Source organism: Octodon degus, unplaced genomic scaffold (genome assembly GCF_000260255.1).
Source record: "Octodon degus isolate 3935 unplaced genomic scaffold, OctDeg1.0 scaffold00034, whole genome shotgun sequence".
Classification (NCBI taxonomy): Eukaryota; Metazoa; Chordata; class Mammalia; order Rodentia; family Octodontidae; genus Octodon; species Octodon degus.
The window spans coordinates 12,437,472-12,463,398 of NW_004524610.1; the positions used below are offsets into that span (position 1 = coordinate 12,437,472).

The 25,927-nt window shown below is 46.4% G+C and overlaps 1 protein-coding gene across 3 annotated transcripts in view; it reads right to left on the reverse strand.

Moving 5' to 3' along the window:
- Positions 1 to 25,927, reverse strand: part of Arhgap18 (Rho GTPase activating protein 18) — a 124,154-nt gene that overhangs the window by 79,749 nt on the left and 18,478 nt on the right. Inside the window, exon 1 of one of the 3 annotated variants that reach the window (XM_023714257.1) lies at positions 726 to 799. The exons of 1 other annotated variant lie outside the window; for it this stretch is intronic. The gene's annotated coding sequence lies outside the window, so the exon portion shown is untranslated. Of the gene's footprint in view, positions 1 to 527; positions 587 to 725; positions 800 to 25,927 lie in introns of those variants that run through there. One more of the 3 variants, XM_023714258.1, reaches the window with a different exon arrangement.

The window sequence follows — 25,927 nt, forward strand, 5'->3', positions numbered from 1 at the left end:
AGGAGGAGGAGGAGGAGAAGGAGGAGGAGGAGGAGGAGCAGAAAAAGGAAACGAAACCTGCAAAATTGAAAAGCCCACTATGGCAAATCTGTAAAGAGCTTCTACCTATGACTAAGAAGAACTTGTGCAAACAGTTCATAATATTCAGGGTTGCTAGACAGCAAAAACAAATCAGATGTTTCAGATTAGATGTGGCAACGGAAGTAAATGAAATGTTAAGAAGATACAAAACAATGTACAATAGACTACTAATTTGTTAAAAAGATGAATATAAAGGTATTTATAGCAGCTGCTTTGATAGCATTGAATGATTTTTGCTTATTTCTTACACTTCCTCTTTCTTTTCTGGGATTTTGTGAGTAATTATATACTGCTTTTAAGAAAACCACAAACAAAGTCTATGCTTACTGGGATGGAAAGAACAAAAGCAGGGGCAGGGCCCAGGAGGTCTGGATGCAAGGCTGGCTTCCCAGGGGCTGCCTGGCCACTGACAGTCACTGCACCAGGGTACACCACGGTCTCCTCACCTGAACAATGAGCTCCTGGAGAACAGAACTTTCTCTTGTGTAAAGGTTCCCGGCCATGACTATCTACAGCCCAAGTTGGCAGCAGTGAGACTTGCTTATTCCTCCAAACTCTCCCGAGACCATGACAGGAGAACATAAGTGGCTTCTCTTCTGCTCTCCACTCTTGGTCCACCCGACATTCTCAGCCCACCAGCCTACCTGAGGGAACAACTGCCCTGAGGTTTGTTCAGAATCCCATAGCTGCTTGGAGCGAGTTTCAAGCCCACAAGGTAGTTGTCTGTGTCCTGTTTCCCTGGTGATGCTGTCAAGGCTGCCTACCGTTGCCAGCACACCACACACTCACACACACTCCTACCTGAATACCAATGCCTTTCCAAGCAAGAGGCCTTCCCACAATCCACATAAGCTGCCACTCCCTGGAGCATAAGCCCCTCGGCATGCTTCTCACTGGATGTCAACTGATTAAAAACCACTGTGCATAATTACTACACCATGCAAAAGCCTTCAAATGCATTTTTAAATGGTTTTCTGCACAGGTCACAGAAGTCAAGTCAGGAAGAGCAAGCTGTGCTCTTTTATGTGGGAGCTGGGACACACGGATACAAACACAGCAGAAGATCAAAGCGAGCAGGCAAGGACAGGCTGCTCTTTCAGCAGGGACAGCAGCCTGCTGTGAACGGCCCATCCAGCACGGTGCCCCCTTCTCAGCTCTTCGGAACAAACCCGCAGTGTCTACACTCCCTCTCCTCCAGAAGTGGGTGCAATTAATCGATCACCACCCTCTCTCCTTGAATGAGGTAGCAGCATGCTTCTGGAGAGGTGCTTTTGTTCCTCCCTGCAGAGACGCTTCCCATTAGCCCATGAGAACAACTGCAGCATCTGAGGTCATAAACACTGGGCTCCACAGCAAAGCTGCCATCGGACGGCCTCCGAATGCCCACGCGCACACGGAATCGCCTTTCTGGACCATGGCACGGGGTCCACAGCCACATCTGCCCAGCCATACTGGCAAGGTCAGCTGCTTAGTTAACATCTACAAGCAGCAGTGGTGTCGGCCCCTTATGCACCTGGCACTGGCCACACATGGAGAGGCACGCTGCCTCCGACCTAGGAATGAGGGTAGCCTTGGTTCTCCCCACCAACTTCTGTTCCCAGCACATCACAATTCGGAGTAAGATATGTCAAAGCCTAAAATCTACTGAGGAAAGAGGAAACTCTCACGCTGCACCTCCAGTACAAATGCTCATTTCACTGAGGTTTTATTACTTTACCCGCCTACATGCTATGTTGTACAAAAGGGTATTGGATAATTTGCCAAGAACAATGATGGCAACAAGAGGAAGAAGGAGTGATTATTAACCCCCTTAACAGATAAGGAAACTGAGGCTTAGAGAAATAAATCAATAGGGATGCAACAGGAAGGGTGCAACCAAGGCCAATGAGCCCAGAGCTATGCTCTTATCGCCAAAAAACAAAAAAATCTGAAATTCCATCCTCACTATGGGTAACTCAATGCATAATGGATTTTAGAGCCAAAATGACTCCAGGGACTATTAGGTCCAGTCATTTTTCACAGGTGAACCAGAGAGGACAGGCAGCCGACGCACTGTGATTATCAGTGTGCTCAGAGCCAGAAAGAGGCAAACACAAGTGGCCCGCAGTGGCACTGCAAGACTTGAAGGCACGAAGAAAAGAACCAGGCTCAAAATCCTTGCACAAAATGCTACCCTATGTGGCCCAGGCCTCAAAATCTGGACTTTTAACTATTGAAATTTTAGTATAACAAACTTTTTTAAATGGCACTTTTCTCAGTTAACACCCTCACGTTTCACGCCTGTGTCAAAGCCCTGAGCAGACCTCCTGACTCCCAGGCAGGACATGACATGCCCAAGGAACTGCCATCAGGACAGATGGCACTCACACAGTGAAAGCATATGACCTGTCAACCTTATTATCATGAGGGTCATAAAGGCAGACAATTAATTCTCTTTTATAGATCATTATTTTCCCTTTGTGAACTTTGATAGCTCAGCCCACTGATCTAGAAGGCCGGTCCAAAGCACAATCAGCCTCAGCGATACCACCACACTCGCTCTCTCACGTGGTCCCACTTACTGAACCTTTGCAAAAGAAAAGGGTTGCTAATGACACCTATGACCGCTACAGTGGCAAACTTGGGATCCATGGGGGAGATCAGGCAGGCAGAAGCGCTGCGTTTGTCTGGCAATGGGCTGTCAGCACTTTTAGACTGCTTACTACCTTTATCTCTTGTGAGCAGGCAGGGGGTGCTGGGGCCTGGCCCCTGGGAACATAGCACCTCCTGCTCCCATCTGGCCTCTAGTACTACTGGATTTTTGCTGCCCCTGTGCGTACCTGAGTTACTCTCTCTGTCCCACTCCATTCATGCTATGGCACTAATATGGCATGGCCCGCTCTGTCACACCCACCCCCATTTATGGACAAGTGAACTGCACATCAAACAGTCTTGCTTTAATAAGAAGGAAGTGAACAGAGCAGCATGAACCGTGGTTGTGTCCTCATCTGTAAATTAGAAAAGTTTGCTTTCCAACTGAAAAATCTGAACACACTTTTCTTATTCAACTGGTATCAAAATACCAAAATTTTCCCAGGCAGGGGGACCTGCGGGAAGTGAGGAGCAGGGCTCAGGTGCAGGAAGAGTTGTCAGCAGCAGAATTTGATCCCTAGCTTTATCCTTTTCCACAGGATCTTAGATACAGTATCTAGGACTCCGAGCTGCTGTGTCTTCGCATCCACTTGCTCAGCACGGGTGTCGAGCATTCGTTATGTACATAGTGTTCTCCCAATCCTAGGGACAGCGGCCAACAAGACAAAGGCACTGCTCTTGTGAAGCTGAGAGGGACAAGGAATAAACAAGTAAACAAAAAGACCGACAAGTGCTAGGAAAATCAATCAGGTGGGGTGCAAGGCTGGGACAGGCGAAAGAAGGTGCAGGAGAGGGAGAAGGCAGCTCAGCGGTACGCACGTTTGGGCAGACTGCCCAAGGCACTGTAAGAACCTGGCGATATGACAAATGGAACTGCCAACAAAGCCGGGTACTTTTCAGGAGTACGTAGGCCTCTTCCCTCCCACCTCTCTACTCTTCTAAACACCTGTTTGACTTCGACATCCACTCTCTCCCCCACGGGCACCAAACACAGCAAAGCAAAGCAAGGCAAAGCAAGGGTCAGGAAGCCATCTCAAGGTTCACACTCTAACCAGTGACAACCTAGAGCTGTCACTCCTGTATTTGATAAGAGCCGAATCTTGAGTTAGCTGTTTTCAGAAAAATCCTTCCATAATAAAAAGCACTCCAAGCTACACAGAGGGCGGTGCCATTTATGACTACTTGGTTTGTCTTCTTGGACCTTGCCCATGTTACACAGCTTCCTGGGTCCCTGCTGTCTCACCTAGGAAGACAGAACCAACCAGGCCACCCTCTTTGGAAGTGTGATGAGCCTTGAGACTGCTCACAGAACACCGCAACTTTCTTCAAGCAGGGGATGATGACAAATGCCACATATCTACTCTTACCAAGGCTTTTAATAACAAGTTACAGAACTGAACACTGACCAAGTAGAAGGGTATGTAGTAAAAGCTGCCTGGGTGCCTGCCACAATGTCATGCAGCCAGGAATTATGCCCCAAATGCCGCTCTCCCATGGACCAGATGCAGGGACATTTGTGCACACCTCTGAAGCCGGCAGCGCTGGACATCACCCTCTCTTTCAGGAGAGGAGCTCAGCTACCAGCACAGCTTAGGAAGGAGGGAATTTCCAAGAATGGGTGCTCGCATGGGAACACCAAAAAAGAGCAAGTGTCGGAGCACTGTGACAACACATAGGTGGCTCCTCAGCCCCTGTGGCGCACCCTGGAGCATCCCCTCCTGCCTCACCGACGCCATCCCTGGCCCTCTCCACATCCAGGTATCCCAGTCCCAGGAAGCCCCACAACCTGACAGCAGGGTTGGCTTGCTCCCACCTTCCCCAGCTAACTCCTTCCGAGCCCCCTCCCTGTGCCTGATTTACGCCCTGACTAGATACACATATGCACTGACAGGCACTACTCCTTTGAAAACATGGGGCAGAGACTCGAAGCAAATGCAAAGCTGTAAATCACCCTGCCAGTTTGCTAATCGCTGCACATGTGTCCATTTCACCCCACAAATTAGATCATAAGTCCTTCTTGACTCGAACCCCTAATTCTGTTCTTCCACACCTAGGAGAAGCCCATTTCCTCTTCCTTGCAAATGCGCAGCAGCACCTCCTCCTGTGAATCAGGCATGAGGTGTAGATTTTACACTGAGCCATCCAATTCATGCACCAATATTCCATTGGTAAGAAAAATAAACTCATACTCTCAGAAAATGTGAGAAGTAACTTGTGTCAATAAACCTCACACTACTGAGGAACTTCTAAATCATAGTTACTTTAAAATTCATTTGTACTTCCTTTTCTCCTAAATTAAAAAAAAAAAAATAAAATAAACCCTTTTCTCACTCTGGACAGTAAAGAATCCCACAGTGCCCTCTCCCCGCTGGGGCAGGGGATGAAGACAGACAGATGGACAGACAGATGGACAGACAGAGAGACAGACAGACACAGAAAGGGGGAGAGAGAAAGGGGAAGAGAAAGGGAGGGGGAGAGAGGGAGAAGGAGAGAGCAAGGGCTCTTCCATTAGAATTGCTAAGATAGCATCTCCAGGTTCTGTTGCTCAATGCTCTCCAAACTCGCAGCGGCATCTGCAGAGCAGGGGCATCTCAGTACTTCTCGGGGCAGAACCAAACTACGGCTCTGCTGGCCCTTAAACCAGCAGCTCCTCATTTATGCCTTTAACAAAATGCTTTCTGCAGAGTAGAGATTTAAAATAATTTAAAACCTACAGTACGGAGTCCAACATTAGCCAGGTCTACATAAAAAGAAATATATATTCTCAGACGCCCAGGGAGGAAGCCCTCTCCTGGAAGTTCTCTGCCCTGGGAGTGGTGAACTCCTGGAGGAAGCGTTTAGCGCGACCCGGGGCACCTGCCAGGGCAACTGGCTGCTCCTCTCGGGTCACCATCTGCCAGGCGGAAGGCAATAGATACACAGAGAGCAAAGAGGAAGCGTCAAGAACCTCAGCGAGTCCGCAGGCTCGCAGCCAAGGGCATGAGGTTGGCCGTGTCTGCCCGGGCTCCCGGCCAAGAGGAAGAAGCTTCCTGGGCACTGGGAAATGTGCACGGACGGACGGGAGAGTCAGAAAACACGACAAGAGGGTGCGAGACACGGGGACAGTGGCAAAGCAAGGGGAGGCCAGTGTCATTCTTCCCTGTCCATGGAAGAGAAGAAAGACACGCACACCTATCAAAAGGGAGTAAGAATGAGCACGTGGAAGCAGGCTAACACTTCCCGCCTGTCTTCTTCCTCTCCTGCTGACCTGCTTGGAAATAAATGTGAGTCTAACTTAGGGATGCCACCTATACTGAAGTGCCCTGCTCACCACCTGGCTCCTCTCGCAGGAGCATGCGGCAGGCTTATCTGGACCCCAGTCCCTGGAGCAGCCTCTCCAGCGCCCCGCCCACTTCCCCTCCCCCAACCCAGCCCTGTTGGCCTCCACTCAACCTGCTGCTGCCCCGGACCCCAACCTTCTGGTCACTCAGAGAGTGGTGGTGAGAGCCTTTCAGGGACCACATGGCCTTGCCAGGCCACCTGCAGCTATCTTGGAATTCAACAGCCGCACAGTTTACTGCAAACATAACTCTGGGCAAAGCCACCAACCTTTTCAACAGGCATCTCCTTATCTACCAAGTAAAAGAACAAGGCCTACTTTGCCTGTTATGAGAACGGGAGAGAATTTACTTAAAGAGCCAGTGTAGACTGAGCACCCCAAACTGAAAATGTGAAATCTAAAATGGGCAAGGGCTCAAAAAGGTGTGGATTTTGGAGTGTTTTGGATTTCAGAATTTTAAATGAAAAATGTTTAACCTGAAAGTAACATCTAGGCAAATAGTCCAAAACACAGACTATAAAAACTGAAAACCGGGGCTGGGAAGATGGCTCAGTGGAATAAGCGCTTCCCTGGCAAGTGCAAGGGCTTGAGTTCAATCCCTGGTTCTGCAAAAAAAAAAAAAAAAAAAAAAAAAAAAAAAAAAAAAAACCTGAAAACCTCTGGTCTGAAGTGTTTCAGGTAAGAACAGCTACCTGCCCTACAGGGTAGATTATCAATAAAGAAAAGCATGATACAGAACTGAAATGGTGCAACAGGCTCATGTCCAAAGGAGACCATCCGGGGCCAGGAGATGGCTCAGTGGATAAGCGCTTCCTTGGCAAGCACAAGGGCCTGAGTTCAATCCCCGATTCCGCCAAAAAAAGAAAAGAAAAAAAAAAAAAACGAAGGAGACCATCCATGTGCCAAGGGCTCCCGAGAATTGATCCCTCCCTTGTTATCTATCCTCTGTGAACTTGGTATTCTGAACAGTGTGAGTTATGCTTGACAAGAACTTTCTAGAGAACAATCGAAAAATTCATAACATGCACCCAAATATCGATGAAACTATCTTTAGGCATTGTTCAGAAAGCAATTTATTGTTTATTTCTACTTCTCCAAATAATCCCTACATTTTCTACAGGGGAAAAGTGTTATACAAGTTAGGCCAAATATACTTACCATAAGACTTAATTTTGGCCCTGCCGATTCATGTTATACACTGCAAGTAGAAATTATTTTTCCTTTTCAATTGAACTTTATATATGTTTATTTTATATTTTTTCTCCCTTCTATAAAAAGCAACTTTTTCTAGACTGAAGTATGGGTAGTTTTTATTGAAATTGTCCTTAAATTTGATTCCAAAATAGGCCCTAAGAATTTAGGTGTGTGACCACAGTGTGTTCTAAATGTGAGCTATCAAGTTAAAACTCTGATCTAAAATCAAACTTGAAAAAAAAAGCATAAGCCTATGAAACCCCACCTGCGCCTTAATGGAGGTTTCATTTTTTTGACACTCCCATTTTCTCCCGTTGTCTAGAGTCACTTGCGTTATTTAGTAGTCTAAATACTCTTTAACGCATGATGCAAGCTTACAAGTGGAAGAAAGAGATTCTGTAATTCAAAACGAATGTAACAACAAAAAGTCTGCTCAAACAGAAAGGAAAATCACTCTAGCAGGTAACACGTTTTTCCCGTGTTTCAAAAGAGAATGTTCACACGAGTGATGGATGGCAGTATAATCTTATAATTTACAAAGCAAAATAAAACTTTCAGGACAGAGGGATACAGTTATAGATAGTTCAATTAGTCTATGGTCTATGAAAAGAAGCCGTTAATGCTTTAATTTGTTTTGTCTTCTTTTCTCAATTGTACTTTTTCTCTTCTTAATTTCTTAAACATCTATTGCTTTTTCTTCTTCCAATTTTACATGCATATATCTGGTAATATGAACAACTGGTTGGAAGACAACACTATATATTACAGAAAATATGGTAAAATTCATATTACTTTAAGTGAGTTCTGTATCATTTGTAATTTTTCCTGTTTTGATTTTTTTACTTTTTGAAAAAGAATAAAAAAATATTTGAAAGAGCCCTTCCTTCCAACAATTATTTCATTACAGAGTCATGCGGACCCTGCTAAAATGTATGTGCTCATCAAGAGTGGTCGAGCACGCCTGTAATCCCAGCACTCAGGCTGAGGCAGGAGGATCACTGCAAGTCCGAGACCAGCCTGGGCCACAAAGTGAGCGCAAGGTCAGCCGGAACTGCACGGCGAGACCACACTTCACCTCTCAGGGCACCTGCCTTCCCTGCAGCTGCCGGCCTCCATGGGCTGCCGAGTCAGACCACCGCGTCCCTGGTGCACCTGCACCGGCAGGGCCCCAGCTCCTCTCAGGGGCCCCTCCTGCCCTTGCCTCCACCTGCTCCAGGACATGCTGGGTTCAGAAGTGGTGGTTTCTACACTCCCCAACGTAATAATGCCAGGCTTTGACCCTTTCCACTACGACAGAAAGCCTACTTCATTATAGTGCTGTACTGTGTTCATGGAGCCGCGCTGCCAGAGCTACCTGGCCTACAAGCCTTGGACTCCATCCAGGAAATGGGTTATATATCTTCCTACACCTTTACCATTCTGAAGTGAAGGGTTTTTTTGTTTTGTTTTGTTTTTTTCCAGAACCGGGGATTGAACTCAGGCCCTTATGCTTGCCAGGGAAGCGCTTACTCTACTGAGCCATCTCCCCGGCCCCTGAAGTGAAGTTAAGATAGATTATCTCTCTGTGGAGATGTGTGGGTATGCATATATCCTTTGTCAGGTTGGGAGAATGTGAAGATAATAGAAAATACATACTTCAGTGACTGGACATGAATGATGCAGTCGGCAGTTTATACCTGCTTCTAACGTGTAAGTTTAGATTTGGAAAAAGTAAGGCCAGAAAGTGTTTCTCAGAAAAGAAACAAAATCTAAAGGAACAAGGATAGATGCTGTGTGGAAGAGAAATAAGTTAGCAGAGGCAGAGATGAGACTCGCTGGCATGTGGCACCCCTTGGGAATGCCAGCTGAGTCATTCTAAACTCATGCAGACACCAGACGATTCCTGGCATGGCGGGATTGTCCTGAAACTGTAGGGTGGGGAGGACAACTAGAACCTGCCCTGCCAACAAAAGGCTCTGCTGAACACCCCCGAATGCCAAGGTGCGCTCAGAGGGCCGTCCTGCCCCTCGGGCCCCTCGGAGAAGGGCTGGCCCCGCTCTACTCTGACTCACCCTCATTCCTCCTGTGAGCAGCGCACCCCTAAGACATGGGGTGATCCGCTCACAGCAGGTTACTAACAGCAACACAGCTGCTTTCAGAAACAAGCCTCCTCCTCTCATCACTCTCTGAGTTGAAACACCCCAAAAGATCTGACCCACCCTGGCACATTCTTCCCTAAGTGGGGATGCTGACTCGACTCCCCTATGAGGCCGCCCCACTCCCAGGGCCACAGGCCAAGCCTTATTAACTCAAGCCCCAAAAATTGCCGGCTTGCTTTTCCCCATCTTGAGCCACAACCGGTTTGCAGCAGCCTGTTCTGTCGGTTCCGTCCTTCCCACATCGCTCACTCTGAGCCCAGGATACCAATTCCGACACAGCTCACTCCACACCGCCCCTCGCTTCGCGCCTGTCCTAGTTAACACTGCTGCTGGCTCCTCCTTAGTCTTAGCTCATGGTTTATAACTCAACACATCTATGTCACTTTGGCGGCGTTAGCTGCATCCTATTTACATTCAATGAACTTCTAGCTGCGCAGAAATTGATTACCATGACTGCCCCAAATTTTCTGATCACACCCCTAACTCAATGCCCCCATACTGAACAACTTCGCTTTTGTATTAACGAAGGTGTCAATTTCGAAGCTGCCCCTGTCAGTGACCTCTCCGTTCACGCGCTGTGTCTACAGAGAATGCCCTTTCCTGAAAAATCAAGTTTTGTGCCTTTTTCTCAAAATACGATTCCCATGTGTATCATCAGTAAAGCTTTCAGGCTCTGGGTTCATCTTGATCTCTGACACCTGAAAGTACTGATGGTGACAGATGTGTAGAGACAAGGACATCTTTAGATCACCTGTTGATGTCGTTTTCTTTTCCAAACCGAGTCTCCGGGGATGTACCCGGCTGGCAGCCCTGGCGCCTGCAGCTCAGGTCCCTCTGCTTTCTGCCCCAATTCTTTCAAACCCACAGGTGAGCTACCTTTTTGTAATACACCAGAAAAATATTTTTCCTTTTAAAAACATACTTTTGCATAAATTTCAGAAAGAACACTCTATGTTCCACACTGCCGCTCACTACTTAAAAGTAGAAATTTTTCCTTGCTACAATTTTCATACATAAAAATTCAAGGAATTATCCAATTCCTAGTCTCTGAGGAGTTTTTGTTGTTGTTGTTGTTTTTTGTTGTTGCTGCTGTTTTTTCAACAGTCAAAGATCCATCTCCAGCCTGTCAGGGTGAAATACTTGTGCAAGACCATTCTTAAATCAAATAACCAAATTCATGTCCCAAATGCAGGCTTTTGGAATTGTGGATTCAAATCAAATTTATTTTAGAGATTTTTCTCTCTTTATTTTATGACTATATAGGGAGGTTCAAGTAAAGAAAATCGTAATTCCATCTGTTTATTTATTGGTACCAGAAATCGAACTCAAGACCTAGTACTTGCCAGGCAGGTGCTTGTGCCACTGAGCTGCAGCCCTGACCACAACATCCAGTCTGAACTCACGTTTTCATCTTGCAGGCCTTCACAACTGTTTTACCTTCTTGGGGTTTTTGTTTGTTTGGTCAATTGGCTTGGTGTGGTGCTCAGTACTGACCCAGCACCTTTCTACTAAACTATATCCTTATCCCTTTTCTTAAAGAATTTCTAATTTTTGAGATCAGATCTTACTTAGTCACTAAGTTGTCTAGACTATGCTTGAACTTGCGATCCTCCTGCCTCAGCCTCCAAAAGCTCTAGGTTTATAGGTGTGTCACCACATCCATATTCCATATTCTCTAAACACACAATCATCTGTCTCCTTCCTAATTTTTAGTACTCAGTACTTCAGTGATATAAGTCTTGAATGATCAGATAATATTAATCTCACGATTTTCATGAATTTATTTTTACTATTTGCTATTGTCTTTCCTATTTCCTTCTTTTAAATTAACATGCCAGCCGAATAGCTCAGAGGATTAAAACACCTGCAAGCAGGAGCAGGGCCAGGGGTTCGATCCCCTGGCCTGCCACGCCAGCCCCAACCCCGGGGCTCGCTGAGATGGTGATTGAGACTGGGTATGGTGGGGTGCGCCTATAAACCTAGCACTTGGGTGGCTGTAAACAGGTGGATCATTGAGTATGATCTAGTGAGACTCCGAACACCCTGTAGGCCCTCCCCTAAAATATAGGGAAAAAAATCAATTAATTAATATGCCATCAGTTAACTCTTTAAAGCGGTCTGTAAAAAACACCACAGTCCAGAGTCCAGAATACCACACACTTCACACCTGCGGATGCACTTTACAGCCCAAAATGGGCTTCACCAACTTTTACAACTCTGATGCTTCCATTTCCTGAAGTTATTTGACCGTCTTACATACAACCAAAATACACAAAGGAAAAGGGAAATATAATCAAAAAATCTACTCAACTTAAGGACAGAAAGTTCAAAGGACTCTGGGTCAAGCAACCTCAAGGCCCACAGTAACACGTACACACACACACTCTCTCTCTCTTTGAAAAAGATGATCACCACAGATGGGCTTTGAGCTTCTTCCCAACTCTCCCTCAAGCTTCTAATCTCTCCAACATAAAGGAAATACACCTCACAAAAGTATTTTTTAATCTGCCTAAAATTTCAGTTCAGTACTTTTTATCCACATGAAAGGTAGTGAGTGAAGTCCTCATTACAGCCACCTAGAACTCAAGTAATGGGGCACAGCGAGGAGGCAGGCATGAAGATTCACTTCAGAGAGAACACGTCTGGGCGGCCTGCCTGGCTCTGCCTCTCAGGGCTCCATCTTGGAAATGTCGCTCAGTCTCCTGGCTTATTTCCTTCCTTGTAAATCAAGGCATTAGAGAAGGTCAACACTGTATCTGCTGAATCATAAAAATTCCATGGTTTTGTAAGACATTATAAAAAATGCACTGTGCTGGATTTTTCTGGAATATGACTAAATGAAGTTCTTCAATGGAAAGCCTCGCTGAGTTACACTCTGAGTCCATAATCATAACATCGCCTCATTGTGGCATATTCAATACAGGTGATTGCATCTATAGTCCACTAGATTTTCATTAGAAGTCATCCCTATACTTCATTTAAAAATGTTTAACCAAAATTCCTGGTAAGGGCATAAATCAGCCAGAGGGAACACAAACATAAAATGATATCAGCAGCTCATATTTCCTCAGTTTTCACTGTCTACCAAGACTCTTAAAGATTTGCACAGGTATTTTTACACGTAGTCCTCACCATCTCACCCTTTCAGCTGAGAAACAGAGGAACAAGGGGCAAGTTCACCTCATTTGTGGGAGGGCGATACTTGCCCCATAAGCAATGTGACTTCAGCTCATGGACCCCCCACACACATTCCCAATGAAGAATCTGGGTGCTCAGCTTGACACTAAGCTGGCAACACAACCCTGGAGCACATTCCCAACATTTGCAAGAGGACAGAGTTCTGGGAGTAGCTTTAGTAAACTTTCCACTGCTTGGCACTGTGATGCAAAAAGCCCATGCAAGGGGGGTTACCTGGAAAAGCTAGCATTTCTGTCAAGGGCGTTTCCTGGAGCCCAGCCGCCTGGCCTCTCCCTCCTTGGTGTAAAGGGGTCTACCACATAAAGAAGGAAGTAGCCTGGGTTCCCAGCCCTCGGAGTATGAGCGTGAGAATGTCCGCAGGAATAAGAACCAGTCTGCATCGTTCTCCTCTGCCTTTGCTCCCTTGGACCCAGGCCAGCACTCCCCCGCGGTGTCCCCACCATGTCTACCTGTGCTATGATTCTGGGCCAATCCCTACTCTCAGTTTAGCTAATAGGCACACAGTCTACCCTCCTCTGGACAAAGATGAACGGACAATGGGATCACATGTAAAGACTGGTCAATGAGTAGCCTCTGCTGCTTGTTGTGGTTTAGAGCCAGATGTCCACCAAAGGTAGAAGGTGGCCCGATTCTGGAGCTTGACCTGATGTGCCCTTAGGAGATGGGGGTCTAGACCGAGGAGGCTGGTCACTGGGGTGCTGACCTGGAAGAGTCTACATGCCCACCTCCAGCTCCTCCTTTCCCATTCTGCTTCCTGTGCACCATGCCATGAGCTGCTTCTCTCCCTCTTCCTCACCCCTCCAGCATGGAGCCCTGCCTTGGAGCCAGCTGACTATGCACTGAATCCACTGCAGACTGAGAGTCCAACTAAGCCTCTGCTCCTTTGAGTTGTGAGCATCAGGTACTGCACGCCAGCAATGAGAACTGTGACCAAGACGTTGCTGAATGTACAAAGCAATCCCACCCAAAACCCTGGTTCTCATCACGAATGCTGGCACTTGATCCATCCTATTAGGTATCAGACATGGACTCTTTCCTGGCTAAACTCCAGAAAAGGCTGCCAAATGGTACCAAAAGTGGGAAAGCGCAGGGGAGCCCAGGGCAGCCAAGCCCGCTTACCTCTTACACAGTTGGCCAGAGTTTTCGCAGTTAATGAGAAAGCAATAAACCTGTGGCCAAAGTAGCCTGCCTCTTTGACGCAGTGACGATCTGAGGACTGTTACTTCTGCTTCCTGGGCCACCCAAGAGGGTAATGACCCCATGGACTGCAGAGGAGGCAACAGGCCAACTACCACCACTTAAACCTCCATCATGGATAATCCATTAACAGGGCTCACGGGACTCAGCCACTGGACTTTCATTATCAACAACCACTGACTCTAAGAAGGGTGTCCTCGGCACACACTGGGTGTCATGAGCCATGGGTGCTATCTAAGCCGCGGCACCCTTAGCATCTCCATGGTCAGATCTCACGTGGAAACCACGCCTTCTCCATCCTTTGTGAAAATGGAAAGACTCAAACCATTCATGGCCTCATATAAATATCATGTTTGCATGGTCTCAGTCTCAGATTAGTCTAACAACACCTCTTTATTTATTTTTTGAATGTATTTGGTCCCGGGTTTCATTATGCAGCTCATACTCATAGTGATCCTCCTGTTTTCAGCCTCCCTGGGGTTACAGGCATGTGCCAACATGCCCGGTGGCCAGCTCAGTGTGCCCAACACAGGGCCAGCAGGGCATGCAGTACTGGGGATCGAACCTGGGTGCTTGCATTTTCCAGGCAGGTGCTTAGACCACTGAGCTATTTCCCTGGATCAACACCTCTTTAAACTGGCTGGAAGTAAACTGCATGGAGTGACATTAATCAGGCTCGTAGGTGCTGATCCTTCCCCTATCAGCTGGATGTGAGTGTGTCTGAGCAGACGCTTCACCTCTCCAGGACAAGAGCCCTTAAAATGAGATTCCCCTATACACAAAAACATAAAATAAAAATTATCCTTGAAAATTAATAAGAACCAGAAAATAAGAATTGCTTGCACATTTAAAAAAAGAAAAAGGAAAGGAAAAGAAAATACTGAGGAACTTTGAACTTTTTATCACTGAACATAGATAAAATAAATCCAAGGGCAGATCTAAAATTGCAAATTAAGAGAGAATGTTAGAGTCCTGTACCAAAGGTCAAGTCTAAATGGCAGCTACCTTTGTTGGCTCATAATCTTCACTACTCTTTCTGCTGCTCATAAAAATCCTACTTGTTTATGGTTATGGCCAGCTAGTCTTGGTGCCAACTATTATTCTTTCTGCTAAGCGTGCTGAAGGAAAAGATTTATGTCCTGAAACACAAGGCATTGCTTTAAAACACATAGGTTCCACTCTTGGTTAGATTTGTGTGTGCTATTGGGCAAATGTCCAGAAATGTCCTACGCTGGAATGCAGATGCTTACAGCAAGTTTAGCAGCAGGCACATAATGGGGATTATTACGACTTCCCTTCTCCAAACTCTGTCACAAAAGAGAGTGCCTTGAAAGGCTCAGGGCCTTCCCTAGACTTGCATCTTCTCTCCTCTGCAGTGCCAGTCACGAGCCACAACTTCCTCTAACCACCATCAGTCCTGTCCCTGCAGAAACCTTTGCTCCCCACCTTCGCCCTTCCTCACTCCATCAGCCAAGATCTCAGCTTCCCACGTAGAACATACAACAGCTGTCAAAGCTGGGAGCAATTTTACTGACAAGAGGAAAGGGAAAACAGCATGCCAACAACTGAAGGTTCTAAAAATAGAGCTTGTGCATGACCATCATCCCTGTATTCTTGACCAACTGTACCTTAGAGCTCCACCAAGGGTCCAGCCAAGCAGTTGATGCAAGATGAGAAAGATGTGAGGCTGGCAAGATAGCTCAGCAGTCTAAAGTGCCTGCTTAGGTAAGCTTAGGCAGGTGCAGGGGACTGAGGTTCCATCCCAGGCACCACATGCTGCGCCAGCCCCACCCTCAGGATTGGCTGAGCTGGCAAAAAAGAAAAGAAAACAAAACAAGATGAGAAAGATGCTTCTGTGGCGCAAGAACAGGATCTCACCCCAGGATGCTTCCCAACTGTGCCCCAAGGAGCCCCAGGGAGCCCTACGCATCAGCCCTCTGGAGCTGGTGTGAATGATGTTTATATAAAACATGAAGCAAAATTCTACCTCGCATCTCTGTGCACATATTTGAACTTAAATGCATTATTGATTACAGACCTGCAGAGTTCCATTGATCTCTTTTCTAAAGGCACAGCAATGTAACATCTGCGCTCAAGGATGGCCATGCAGCATCACTGGCTTGCATTCTACCCATTTGGTCAGCGAAAACATCACTGGGACGATGCAACACCCTCGACAGACGCCAGGCAAGATGGGGAGACAGTGTTAAGATCACTGAAGCTACGAACGCTTAGAGCTCTCATGCCTGCACACTGCTGAACATTAAAAGCAAAAATAAGCATTGTTGTGAGAGGTACTGCCCAAACACATCAGCGTTCAGGACAAAAACACCACCAGAACAGGCCCCTGGGTGGAAACTTCAGTATGAACTGCACAGTGGACCCTGATTTCCTTTACTGTGATAATGTCATTAAAACCACAAGGGAATTTCACCAAAACAAACAAAATTCAACTCATACCTCTGACTCACCAAGGGGCTGAGATACATTTGCCTGTAATATGGCCTGAGCTTAGGAACTTTTAATATTTCTAAATTTAAAACTTCGAACCCACATTAAAGATTTACCAGAATTCACTAGCCCATTAGAAAAATATTTCTACTTGCTTCTCCTTTTTTTGTACACTAGTGGGGACTAAACCCAAAGCCTTCATCCTGAGCTACTTCTGTAGCCCTTTTATTATTTTTGAGATAAGGCCTCACCAAATTCCTAAATTGTCCCTGCTGACCTTGATCTTGTGATTCTCCCTGCCTCATCCTCCCAGAGGGCTGGCCTTACAGGCCTGTGCCGCCACGGCCAGCTGGCCACAGTGCTTCAGTGTTTTACAAGAAAAAGTTGTGAAAGAATGTCAACCATGTTGAGCTGGAAGGATAGCTCTGCAGCCTAAGTGCCCACCGGGTAATCACAAGGACCCAAGTTCGGTCCCCAGTACAACATGTCATGCCAGCCCCAAGACACTAATGGCGCCGTGCTGGCAACTGAAACCAGGGATAGACCTATAATCCCAGAACTTGGGAGGCTGAGACAGTCAGATCACTACGAGTCTGAACTGCATAGTGAGACCCTCTATCAAATAAATAAGAACATCAACCATGTTGTTTACTTGGTTGTCTTAAAAACCTAATGTCCCCAGATCAAAATTCTTTGAACAAAGCACTGGCCGGAAACTACTTTCAGGTGAGGAGAAATGGTTAAGCCTTCAGCAAGTAGCTGAATTTCAATATGCAGCTGCACGGTCGGCTTTTCTTTCAATGCTTATTCTAAAATATTTTTTAAAATATGGCCCAAAGCCTCGCTGACATTCTGCAAACCAAGGCATAGTTGAATACTGAAAACACAGGACGCATTCCAGTTACATCTATACAGACCCTAAGAACATACTTCGAAGTACATTTTTAACAAATCCTTAATATACATGTGATTTGTCCTAATCGGCCTCTCTTCTCTAAGAGATGTAACAGAATTGTTCCAATTAATATTTATTATGCAATCAGTCTATTCAAGTGCCATCTGTCATCTGGACTGTTATTATTCATAGGGGAAATTGTAGTTATTATTCATTTTTATATCTCATCAACTTGATTTTTCCCAGCCCCCCCTGGCAAGAAGGGTAGTGAGAAAAAGACCTGGAACAGTAGATTAAAGCCCTGATAGAAAAACATTGTACGTAGTTGTGTACTCATGTGGAAATATTTATTAAGAACCTACTGTGTGCCAACAATGTGGATGGAATTATAAACAATCCAAACAGAACGTCAAATTCATCCTCACAATGGCAATACAAACATGAGTGACATGACTGGGGAGGTGCTTTCAGAAAGAAAAGCAACCGCACCAGGCTTAAGCGTCCATAACACAAAAGTAAACAAAAAGAAGTTCAAAAAATTAAACTGGGTGGCTGCGTCCTCCTGAATTGCTATTTCATCTTTCTTTTTCTTTCCTCTTCTATTAGGTAGGTGTCAAGCAATTACTATAACTAATCACCATAAATTTGGCGGATGAAGACAATAGAAGTTCACTGTGGCACAGATTGGAGGCCCGAGGTCTAAAGTCAGGATCCCTGAGCCACAATCTGGCGGGGAGAGCCACTATACTGGCATCCCCCACTCACCGCCTTCTCAGCTGATGCGAACATTCCTCTGTGGCCAGGAGACGCCAATCTCTGCGTCCATCATCACGGGTTTTGGCCACTGTGTGTCAAATTTCCTTCTATTCCTATAAGGACACTTCTAATTGCATTTAAAACACAAATGGATAATCCAAAAAAATCTCCCATATCCACATCCTTAATTTACTCTCATCTGCAAAGATCCTTTTCCAAAGGACATTCATGGAAGGGCCAGCCAGATAGCTCAGGGGACTGAAGCACCTGCAGACGCAGGGGCCGGGGGCTCAATCCCCGGCCTGCCATGCTGGCCCTGCCCCTAGGGCATGCTGAGACTGGGCGTGGTGGCACATGCCTGTAATCCCAGTGCTTGGGAAGCTGAAAACAGGAAGATCACTTGAGTCCAATCTATAGTGAGATCCTGTAGACCCTGTACTAAAAACAAAGGATGTGCATGGGTTCCAGGGGTAAGAACTTTTATTTAATTTGAGGTCATTATCTAACCAACACACACAGTCTAAGAGTCAAAAAAAGGGGGGGGGGTAATAGGAAAAAGAGCCCATTGCATTAAACATGTTTGAAGAGCTCATCCACACCTGAACTGGTCCCAAGCGTGTGGTTGTTTACTCCTCTTCTATTTCATGTGCTTATGAAAAGCATTTGAGACTAGAATTAACTACATGCATTAAAGTTATTTTATTTTTGTATGTATTTAGTACAGGGTCTCACCACACAGATAGGACTTGTAGTGATCCTTCCTGTTTTTCAGCCTCCCAAGTGCTGGGATTACAGGCGTGCACCACCACGCCCAGTCTCATTCACTGCCTCAGTGTGCCCTGGGGGCAGGCCTGGCACAGCAGGCCAGGGATCAACCCCCGGCCCCTGGGTCTGCTTAAGCAGGGGCTTTAATCTGCTGAGCTGTCTTGGCCAGCCCTCATGCATTAAAATCAAAGCAACCTGCCTTTTCTCTTTTCCCCCTTACTCAATGTCTCATTTCCTTGTAAAACAGCACCTATAACTTTCACTTACTTGAGAACTCTGGTGAACTCTGGCTTCATAATTTGCTCTGTTAAAAACTGAGTGAATCTAACAAATTCAGCAAGAAAGCCCATGCAGATTAGGAGTCCTGAGGATCAGAGGCCACCCTGGGCACAACCAGAACCCGGCATGGTGGAACTGGAGGACAGTCACACTGGGAACACTTTAGTGGCAGTCATTCTATGGTTACAAAAGTCAGTCCTGGCTAGAGATGCTTCGAAGCCTAAGGCCAAAGCAGCCTGGACAAGAGCAGCGCGGGACTCGAAGACGTATTTATGCTTCTTCCACTCCAGCACTTATGACGGTGGGGGCTCCGCCGGTCCCTTACCTTGACCAGTCATTTGAGTAAGAGCAACACAGACCACTGAAAGCTTGAGCGTCCTCCTCTTCCAGTTGCCTGGATACGGGCAATTACTGCTCTCCTAGAATCCAGTGACCTTTAGCTAAAATTGTTATTCAGCAGTATTTCCTAATATTGTTAGTAGTTGCTGCTCTTCAAAAAACAAAACACTTTGTTACAGCAAATGTAATACTGTAGGAACTGACGATTCAATAATATAAGCTCACATATAGGCCTGTGATGGCCACGGCTGATGGAGTCGCCCTGATCTGCTTGGAAGCTGCCAAGGATGGTGCAGCACATGCTGGGTGGGCATGGCTGGGCCCCCGAGGCGCGACCTTGGCTGCGCCGAGCCCATGTCCCTTCTCTCTGATGCTGCCCTCCCTGCTTCCCACCCTCCTTGGACCCAGCAGCTTTGCCCCATCACTTCCTCCTGCAATAATGTTTCTGCCCTAGAGCCAGTTCACTGTGGACTAAATCTTCTAAAACCATTACACGAAGTACGTCTCTCCCCATTTGAGTTCTTGGTATGGGGGATAACACACCTCCACCTATTTGCACTACTGCATTTTTTGCTGTTATTTTTATATTTTTGATAGAAAGAAATGCATTTCCATCTTGAATTGGCTTTAAATATGGCAAGATGAGAACAAATGTGAAATAACCAACCAACCAAAGCCCCAGGATGTCAGTTCAGAGTGTCTGCGGTAGGGTGAGCCTGTGAGACACCTCAGAAATAAAACACTGCATCTCACCTTGTTCTTAGAGAATATTGTGACCAAGTTCACAGGTTAAGCAATTTACCCCTGCAGAAGTTTAAAGTAGCTGCATAGGAAGTTTATTACTTCCTTTCCACTGTATCTCATGTCAGGCAATATCCTTCCATTCCGGTGAAAAATTGATATTCTCTTGCAAAGCTCCTTTGAAATTATTAAATTTATGAGTTGACAATTCTTCAATGTAAAAAAGTGGAATCACAGATTCATGGAAAGTTTAAAGGAAGGAACACTGGAGAGCCAGGATGGGAAGTGCAGGCACTGTGTCAGTCCCCATCCTCCCTTCTGAGCAAAAGTCCTCCACTGCCCCCACCGCACACACTCTCTTTAATTTTGGTAAAACCTGATAGGTTCTGGCCCTAGTATGAATTGCTAAAATCATTATGTGGTCATCTAATATGGCTGAAGCCCTTAAAACAAAAGCCCACCTTCCCAAAACCACCATCCCCTTCTTCTCCAACTTAGCCCAAGGCATAATTTACTTCCACCCTTCCCACCCCTTCAGGGAAGACCCCCAATCACCTCCCTCAGGTACATCTAAACATCCCCTCCAAACCCCACCCCTGCAAAAGGTCATAAAAGCCTCAGCGTCCCTTTGTTCCCAAAGAGAGAATTCCTCCTTCTTCCCCACATTCTCTCCAGTGTCCTCAAAGAAAATAAAGGCCCTTTCCCTCCTTCCTTCTGCCTGTTTCTCTACTGCACCAAGTACCCATCAAAACCAAGAAGAGGACAGCATTTTTATCTTTGAACATGGAGGCATGCCTGGGACACAGAAGAGCTAATGCTAGCTTTAGAATATAAAATAACTGACGACCTGTCTTGTTGCCAAGCTGGCAACCTGACAAGATCACCAAAACACACCTGCCTTGCTTGCGTGTGGCCTCAGGCTAGCTTCTCCTTCTGGCAAATTCCAGGACCAACCGGGAGGCCGTAAGTCCAAGTAGCAGCACAGAGCCAAGAGGAATCTAAACAGTGCTGTCCCTAACACATGCAAACGGCATCTTCTAATAGACAGCGGAGGGCCATTATCTGTTGGTACTTATGAAAACATGATTTCTGATGCCGGTATTGGTAAAATGCTTGATATTCTATTTTTATAAGAAAAAAATGTAAAAGCCTAGAAATACAAAGAATTATTCTAAAACACCACTAAAAAATATTGATTATACACACATTATAGATGTATTAACTACATGTTGAGACGCAGAAATATTCTAGATAAAGAAAACCATATATTCAATACTTATAAGAATTTATATTCTGAGATACAGTAACTGAATACATGTACCTAAGATGGAAAGATCTGAATAAAACACAAAAAATAAGTCTTTTTGGAAAAAATTGCAATGTATTTATTTTTATCACAGGAAAACATACTCATGCATACAAGTGAAGAAGCACAGTTTGATTATATATTAACTTGTCTGCTGTGGTTCTTCCTCTCTCCTCAGTCTGTGTCTTTTATTATTTTAAGCTATTGTTTCCAATAGGCATTCCCAGACTTACAGACTTAGGGGGAAAAAGATTTTTTAAATTAGGGTAGAAGGAATTAACATAGGGTTGCAAGCTTCTTAACTTGCCACTTACGGGCATTTCTCTTGGAAATGAAATGTCATTATATCTATTCATATTAGCTTTATTCTGTTAAAAATACGTGGTCACGTAAAAGAATTTGTAATCAAATCCATTCAAGTGTAAACAATTAACATGCGATTCTGTCATATTTCAACTAGAACCATGAATTGCGGAGCACGAATAGAACCAAGTCACAAGGAGGACGCGAGATAACAAGCAGAACGAGCGAAAAGTCGAGGTCAAAATGTAACCAAGCACTGGGCTGCTAACAATGGGAGCTTGCTTATTTCAGGCTTCAGGGCCGGCTGAGTTCCCTTTAATCCCAAAGCGAAGTGCATCTGGGCCTCGTGTGGGTGAGCAAAGCGATCCAGCCTCCATCAGGAATCCAAAGGAGGCGGGAACCACGAAGGGATGCGGAGGGTTACCCTGGGGACTGCTGCTGGGAGGAGGACATTGAAGAAACGCGCAGGAGAAAATTACTTTTTGATTGGTGCTGGTCTTGGAGATTGGAGCCAGGATCTTGTGCGTGCTCAGCACAGCTCTACCACCGAGCGACATCCCCAGCGCAGAAATTACTTTTCAAAGTGTAGATTGAAACAGAGAAGGATCCGAGGCTCAAGAAACAAACCTCGACAGCGTGCGGTGATTGAAGCGCAGATTAGGGTTGAGTGGTGGCACTTGAAAATTAAAGTACAGATCGGAGGAGGTTCCGGAAGTGGGAGGCAATCAACCCCCGAGCCAGCTCCTGCCGCTGACCTGAGAGGGCTGTGAGCGATGACTCAGATGTCACAAGTACAGAGCCAGCAGCCGGACTGCTGGGACGCAGAGGAAGTGGCGGAGGAAGTGATGCGTGCGACGGAAAAGCAGAACTAGAAATGCTCCTGGCTCTGCGGTTTCGCCAGCAAATGTTGGGCCCCGGTTCAAGTTTTATGGTGAAGCTAACCCTGCTTCTCAAAGCCAGCTTGTCTAGGATGGGGAGCGAGGGACAACAGTACTGAGAGAAGGCACACTTCAGTAGTGGCTACTGAGGAAGTTGCATTCTAACGGACTCTCCTTCCTCTTTGCAGTTTAATTTTCATAGAATTTTTGAAATTTTGTTAGGGTGCTGTCAGTTTACCCACTATATGAACAGGGACACACACACACACACAATGTGTCAACCACTGTGTTAGAGAACTCTTAGCACCCTGGAGGGCCCCCGAAGCATCATTAACACACGGAGAGCAGTCAGTGAGCACAGTCCTCTCTGACATCTGATAGGTGTTTATCATAGGTCAGATGCACACAGATCAATTGTACTTACGCCAAATCATAAAGGTCAAGAAATTACAAGCCAGGCTCGCTGGCACAGGCCGGCCCATAATCCCAGCACTCTGGGAGGCTACAGCAAGAGAACAGCAAGTCTGAGCACAGCCCAAGCAATGTAGTAACTTAGCAATGCCCTGTCTCAAAATAAAAAATAAAGGGCTAGAGTTTCATTCCGTTACTCCAAAGAAAAAAGGAAGAAAAATAGAGAAAGAATGACAGGGAAGGAGGGAAAAAGGAAAGAGGAAAAGAGAGGAAAGAGGAAGGGAGTAGAGGGGAGGGGAAGCGAGAAGGAAGAGGGGAGGAGAGGGGAGAGGAGGGAAAATTCAGTTTAGTACTAAGTTATTTAACAGAAAGCCTAAAAAACAAAATAATAAAAATAAAAAGAAAGAAAGAAAAAGAAGGAGGGCTGAAGAGATGGCTCAGTGGAGTAAATGCTTTCCTGGCAAGCACAAGGGCCTGAGTTCAATCCCCAGTCCCACCCCCCCCCAAAAAAAAAAAAAAAAAAAAAAAAAAAGAAAGAAAGCCTGACACTACCACATAGAATCCTCTCGTAAGATCAGGTAAGAGCCCTCTAGAAACACAAAAGATATCAGCACTGTGAGTTGCTAGTAGTATTCAATGCAGCACTTCATGGACATAAAGAGTGTGGGATGGGTTCTTTCAAAGCACACTGAGACATCCAGCACTCAAAGTCCCCGAAGTGCCGCAGCATTACTCCTGCCTTTAGTTTGGGCAGTGGACACAGAGTGCCGCTCAGAGAACAGACAAGAACTGGACAGCCAGGAGCTTGAGGCCAGCCCCAGCATTTCCCTGACCTGCCCTCTCCAATAAGTTTCTTAATCTCTGTGTCCTAGTTTCCCCAACAGTAGAGTTAGTTACCCTACTCTAATAGCACTGCAAATACTTTGGAACCAACGTTCACATTAAGGATACTGTAAAGCACACAGGACAGTAGTAGACAAAAAGTATATACTATGCAAAAGCTAGTTATAATATTTTCTATCAGAAAGGGAGATGCTGAAAAAGATCCACTTTAAAAAAAAAAATCTTTACTACAACTACAAATGGTGTAAATCAAGTTGTGGATAATTTGATGCAGCTTTTTCATAGGAAAGAACAACACATGGTTGCTTTCTTCCCCGCTTCCTCTCATTTTCCACTGCGACCTCGGTAGGAAGCTTCTCAGAGCCGATGTACAGCTCCACAAATGCGGCATCATCTCCAGAGTGGGAAGCTTTTCTGGATTATTTTCTCTTGCTTTGGGCAACTAAGGAAACTTCTTTACTTGAAACCCAGGATGCTGGAACAACTTTCAAAGTCAAAAGTTGCCCTGAGGAAAGCCAAACCCAGATTTTACAGATGACTATAAGAACGATTGTCCACCGCGCCAGACAGCCTCTCCAAGCCCTGCACCAAGCGTCTGCAGGCCGCCTCCAGAGTCCTTTCCATGGAGGGTCATCCACTGTGTGAGGACAGCAGCGCTCCCTGCGGTGCTACCCGCCCCTGCCCAGGGGCAGGCTTGTTTCTACTGCCCTGTGTGGAGTCCATGCTCCTCCCCACCTGGTGAGATTGTTTTCTCAGTCCAGGTCACAGGGCTCTTGGTGCATCTCGTGATCGCCACCAGGGGGTGCCAAAAACCCCACCCACCCTCCTCTCTGCCAAGGAGCGCAGCTTCCTGCCCAGCGCACAGCAACAGTAAGACATCAGGCTCAAGGTCCCAGGAGCAGTTAACTGGCAGTGGTCAAGGGCGTCCCCAGAATTACCTAGGCTCCCCACTTAGGTCTTCACAGCCCAGCCTCCTCCTCGGGACACTAGGACAACAACCCCCAGGAAATTCTGGAGAATCATGGGCTGAGAGTTTTGAAATCCTCATGACTGCAAAGCACTGAGCTGTTGGCGCAGACTTCTGGCTTTATCCCGATTCCCATTTCTCCTACGAGTTAAAGAAGTGACCTCCTCAACTTTCACTTTAAACAACAGCAAAACAAAAGAAACCACATTCTCAGTCAGTACCCAGTTTTCCTGTCAGACAACAACTGGCTGCAGCAGAGGCTGAGCAGATAACTTTCGCGCTAGGAACCAGCTCACCCCGCCACACCCTCAGGACTTGAAACTCTGAGTTCAGAGGTCGCGGAGAACTTGGAAACCAGCGCAGGGCCCAGTCATCCAAGTTCACCGCGCATGATAGAAACTGCAAATGCAAACCCTTGAAACGTCAAGGGTATAGATTCCAGTGCAGCTGAAACATCACCCCCAGAACATACTTCCTGCTCGTCCCGGGCGGGCTGTCAAGCCACAGCGCCCTCCCCCCCCCCCCCCCCCCGGGGTACTGGCGCCCAGGCTCCTGGGCTACACAGGCAGGCCTTGCATCAGACGCACCTTCCTTCGCATCCCAAACCGAAGGAAGTCGGCAAGCATCTTTCTCCAGGCAGAGGGTTTCCTGAGGGAAACGCCACCCCCCTCTTCCAACACCTCCATCTGTGCTGCCCATCTCCACGCGCGCCTCACCCACAGACTCACTGCAGATTAAGTTCAAGACAGAAAAGTAGCTGTTGCAGAGAGCCCGAGAAGTTTGGTAGGGAAGAAACGTTCTAGTGAGCAGCAGGGAGGCTGAGGGCTTGATATAGTTTGCCTCATTTCATCTTCATACCAACACTGAAGGACAGGGAGATTTAGTAACTTGTCCACTGCGCCAGACAGCCTCTCCAAGCCCTGCACCAGGCATCTGCAGGTCTCCTCCGGAGTCCTTTCCATGGAGGGTCGTCCACTGTGTGAGGACAGCAGCGCTCCCTGCGGTGCTATCCGCCCCTGCCTAGGGGCAGGCTCATTTCTACTGCCCTGTGTGGAGTTGGGTGAGCTCTTCCTGGTCAAATAACCAGGAAGGGACAGATCCAAGATAAGAAACAATGCATCTTGTAACCCAGAGTCCTCTCGGTTCACTACCACTGCATTTCGCTAGAGCTGTCCCAGTTCAGCAGGCGCAGGGGTCTGGGATAGAGCGTGTGTGTATTTAGCATACCCAGCAGA